Raw genomic sequence first — 5,201 nt, 5'->3', positions numbered from 1 at the left:
ATGCCAGACGTGGACTTACCCTCGAACATCCTCTCCCAACCAACGTTCACCAATTCCTGCCTAATCCGGCTATAGTTAGCCTTCCCCCAATTTAGCACCCTGCCCGTAGGGCAGCACTCATCCTTGTCCATTACTATCCTAAAGTTAACAGAGTTATGGTCACTATTTGCCACATGTTTAACTATTGTTAAATTATCACACCGAGCTAGCCAGGAGTCGAACCTGGAATCTTCGGATCTGTAGTCAGACGCGTTATCCATTGCGCCACTAACCCACGGCAAAGCAGCATGCAGCAATGTTTACACATCGGTCCGAGGCTTCAAAAACGGCAGAAACATGGTCAAAACATATTCGTTTTAGGGAGGAAATGTTGCAAAATTAAATTTTTCTCTGCTGACTTACAGTAATTCTGCTTTGCCTTGAAATGAGTTAACCTGCTGTGTTGGATTTCGAACCCTGGTTCCCAAAGCTTCAGCCTGCTTCTCTGCGTTATCAATCCAGCGCCAACAACATGACTCGAAACCGTCCCCCTCAAGCCAGTGAATCCACTATTGAATATTGCCTGAATATAGTATCTTACAATCATATGCCATTGGCTCTTACCTGAGCCTCAAAATACATTCAGGAAAAGACAAAATTGCTGAAAATGCACGACAAACTGAGCACGAAAGAAGACACACCTATTTTGACTCAGCACACATGTTATCAGTTTAATCAGTGGCTAAAAGAGCAGGGCAGAGGATGGGAATCCTGCGGGAGTAACTCACCTCCTGACTTCCAAAAAACAGTGCACGATCGACGTGGCACAAGTCAGGAGTGCGATAGAATATTCTCCACTTGTCTGCATGATGCAGGAATCCACCAAAGGCACCTCAGACAGCATCTTCCAAACCCAAGACTACTTCCACCGGGCAGCTCCCCCGCCCCCCCCCCGCCCCCCCCCCCCGCCCCCCTCCAACGCCACACAGCCAACACCACCCTCAAGTCCCTCAGCATTCTGATTTGGAAATATATCGCCGTTCCTTCACTGTCATTGGGACAAATTCGTGGCATTCCCTCCCTAACAGCACTGTAAGTGTACCTGTACAAATGGATTGCAACGTTTCAAGAAGGCAGCTCACCACTACTTTCTCAAGGCTAAATACTGATTGGCAGTGCATGCTGATCTAGCCAGCGACACCCACATGAACAAAAAGAAACATCCAGGCAGCTCACTGAGCCCATAATCATGGGACCAGCTGAAGAGTTGAACGGAGATAAAATGAATGTCAAGTTACGTAGCCAACCCTGTTGATCATATCTTTATTTTCGAGCGAGTGTGTTGTGCTGACAGATTCCTCACAGTTTGTGCTCAGGTTCTCAAGCGAAGCCCCATGTGAACCAATCCCAAAGTCTGCAATGCAAAGAAAAAAACAAAATCTGCAGCTCATGGAATCTGATAAAATCTTCGTGGGAGAGGGCGGCACAGTGGTTAGTTCTGCTGGCTCGCAATACCAGGGACCTGGTTTCGATTCTGGGGTTAGTCACTGTCTATGTGAATAGAGATATACAGCTTTTTAAAACTGCAGCAGTAGCTCACCCATAGTCCCAGTGACCTGATGCGTAAGGCTACTGGCTTCCTAAACCAGGAAGCGTGTTTTCGAGGAAGTCGCGCAAGTTACCTTACAGAAAGTGACTAAAGTAAAGCTTTTGGAATTGGGAAACACATTGCAGTTGACATTGCCTGACAGAGTACGGAAAGGAGAGATAATTGTAGCGATAGCACAGCATTTGGAATTGTCAGAAGCACAGTCAGAATCGTTGGAAATGACGAGAATTCAGTTACAAATGAAACTGACTGAATATTAAAAAATAGAAATCATGGAAAGAAACCCTACAGGACAGAAATAGGCTATTCTGCCCATTGAGTCTGCACCGACCACAATCCCACCCAGGCCCTACCCCCACATATTTACCCACTAATCCCTCAAACCTACGCATTTCAGGATACTAAGGGGCAATTTTTATCATGGCCAATCAACCTAACCGGCATATCTTTGGACTGTGGGAGGAAACCGGAATACCACGGAGGAAACCCACGCAGACACAAGGAGAATTTGCAAACTCCACACAGACTGTGACCCAAGCCGGGAATCGAACCTAGGTCCATGGAGCTGCGAAGCAGCAGTGCTAACCACTGTGTTACCATGCCGCCCGGTGTCATGTCTGTGTGACAGAGATTGTGTAGTGAGGTGAAGGGGAGTATTGTGGTGAGCGGGAGTGTGTTGAGGTGAGGGTGTGTGTTGAAGTTACAGGATAGTGCTGATGGGAGAGTAGCTAAAAAGTAGCTAATAAAAACAGAATTAATACTATTTGAATTACAGGGAAAAGGAAAGGGAGGAACAGCAAGCAAAATAATTAAATCAATCTGAATTACAGACAAAAGGGAAAAAGGAGGCAAGGGAAAGGGAATAATAGAAAGACTTTGAACTTCGGAAACTGGCCTTCAAATGTAAACATCGGGTACGATTGGTGGAGGTAAAGGGCAAGGTACAGTCTGAGGGTAGTGATGAGGACATTGAGAGAATGAGCGGCAGAAAATAAATCAGGAGATAGAAAAGGCAACATTACAATAATCATGGGGGACTTCAACATGTAGGTGGACTGGGAAAATCAGGTTGGTCGTGGATCCCAAGAAAATGAATTTATGGAATGTCTAAGAGATAGTTTTTGGAGCAGCTTGTGACAGAGCCTACTAGGAAACAGGCAATTCTGGATTTGGTGATGTGTAATGAGGCAGAGTTGATTAGGGAACTTAAGGTGAAGGAACCCTGAGGGAGCAGTGATCACAAATGATAGAATGTACCCTCAGTTTGATAGGAAGAACCTAGAATCAGATGTAACGGTATTAGAATTAAATAAAGGTAACTACAAGGACATGAAGGAGGAGCTGGCCAGAGTTGATTGGAAAGGGAGTTTAGCAGGGAAGACAGTGGAACAGCAATGACAGGAGTTCTTGAGAGTTATTTGGGAGGCACAACAGAAATTCATCCCAAGGAGGAGGAAACATGCCACAGGGAGGACGAGGCATCCATGGCTGACGAGGGAAGTCAAGGACAGCATAAACACAAAACGGAAAGCATACATAGTGGCAAGGATTAGTGGGAAGGCAGAGGATTGGGAAGCCTTTAAAAGCGAGCAGAGGAGAACTAAAAAAAACAATATGGGGGGAGAAGATGAAATATGAATGTAAGCTGGCTCGTATTATGAAAGAAGATACGAGGAGGTTTTCCAATACATAAAAGTTAAGAGAGAGGCAAAAATAACCATTGGACCACTGGAAAATGAGGCTGGAGAAGGAATAATAGGAAACAAAGAAATGGCAGAGGAACTGAATAGTTTGCATCAATCTTCACGGTGGAAGACACCAGTGGGATGCCGGAGCTCCAGGAGAGTCAGTGGGCACAGGTGAGTGCAGTGGCCATCACTAAGGAGAAGGTTCTGGGGAAACTGAAAGGTCTGAAGGTGGATAAATCACCTGGACCGGATGGTCTACACCCCGGGGTTCTAAAAGAGACAGCTGAGGAAATTGTGGAGGCATTGGTGGTGATCTTTCAGGAATCACTGGAGGCAGGGACGGTACCAGAGGACCGGAATGTAGCTAATATAACACTGCTGTTTAAGAAGGGAGGGAGGCAGCAGACGGGAAATTATAGGCCAGTTAGCCTGACTTCTGTCATTGGCAAGATTTTAGAGTCCATTATTAAAGATGAGATCGCAGAAGTGCATGATAAAATAGGACTGAGTCAGCACGGCTTTGTCAAGGGGAGCTCATGTCTGACAAAACTGTTAGAGTTATTTGAGGAGGTAACAAGGAAGTTAGTTAGGGAGAACTCGTGGATCTGATTTATTTCGATTTCCAGAAGGCCATTGATAAGGCACAGCATAGAAGACTGTTATGTACGTTAAGTGCCAATGGTGTTGAAGGTAAGATCCTGGCATGGATAGAGGATTGGCTGACTGGCAGAAGGCAGAGAGTGGGGATGAAGGGATCTTTTTTCAGGATGGCAACCAGTGACCTAATGATGTGCCTCGGGGATCGGTGCTGGGAACACAACTTTTCACGACACACATTAATAATTTGGAAAAACGAAATGAAGGCACTGTTGCTAAGTTTGGTGATGATACAATGATATGTAGAGGGACAGGGAGTATTGAGGAAGTGGGGGGGGGGCGGAGGGGGAGGAGGGCTGCAGAAGGACTTGGACAGGTTAGGAGAGTGGGCAAAGAGGGGGCAGATGGAATACAATGAGGAAACGTGTGAGGTTATGCACTTTGGAAGGAGGATTGGAGGCATAGACTATTTTCTAAATCGGGAAATGCTTAGAAAATCAGATGCACAAAGGAATTTGGGAGTTCTCGTTCAAGATTCTCTAAAGGTTAACCTGCAGGTTCAATCGGCAGTTAGGAAGGCAAGTGGCATACTGGCAATCATGTCGAGAGGCCCCGCACCAGGTTCAGGCCCGCACCAGGTTCAGGCCCGCACCAGGTTCAGGCTCGCACCAGGTTCAGGCCTGCACCAGGTTCAGGCCCGCACCAGGTTCAGACCCACCCAGGTTCAGACAGAGACGCTGTTCAGATTCACACAAGGTTCGGACTCAGACCATGTACAGATTCACACGGTGTACCGACTCACCTCAGCTTCACAATCATAGAAACATTGAAATATGGTAAAAGCAGGAGTAGGCCATCCAGCCCTTCGAGCCTGCTCCGCCATTCAGTTTGATCATAGCTGATCATCAACTTCAATATCCTGATCATCCCTTCCTCCCATATCCCGTGATCACTTTAGCCCCAAGAGCGATATATAATTTCTTCCTGAAATCACGAAAGGTTTTGGCCTCAACTACTTTCTGTGGTCGTGAAGTCCAAAGATTATCTGGGTGGAGAAATTTCTCCTCACCTCTGTTCTAAAAGGTTGATGCTTATCCTCAAACTATGTCCCCTAGTCCTCAACTTCCTGAGCATCGGGAACATTCTTTCTGAATCTACCCTGTCTAAACCTGTTCCAATATTATAAGTTTCACCCTAATAAACTACAATGAATAAAACACTAACCGACTTAGTCTCTCTGCATATCACAGATTGCCATCTCAGGAATCAGCCTGGTAAACATTCGCTGCACTCCCTCTATAGCAAGGAGATCCTTCCTCAGATAAGGA

The 5,201-nt window shown here is 46.0% G+C and overlaps 1 non-coding gene across 1 annotated transcript; it reads right to left on the bottom strand.

Annotated features, from left to right (window-relative positions):
- Positions 1-201: 201 nt before the first annotated feature.
- trnac-aca (transfer RNA cysteine (anticodon ACA)) lies at positions 202-274 on the bottom strand. Its single transcript has one exon. It is a non-coding gene; the product is annotated as a tRNA-Cys (tRNA).
- Positions 275-5,201: the final 4,927 nt, after the last annotated feature.

This window comes from Mustelus asterias, unplaced genomic scaffold (genome assembly GCF_964213995.1).
Source record: "Mustelus asterias unplaced genomic scaffold, sMusAst1.hap1.1 HAP1_SCAFFOLD_120, whole genome shotgun sequence".
NCBI lineage: Eukaryota > Metazoa > Chordata > Chondrichthyes > Carcharhiniformes > Triakidae > Mustelus > Mustelus asterias.
Note: the sequence above shows the minus strand (reverse complement) of the source record. Positions and strands in the feature narration are given on the sequence as shown.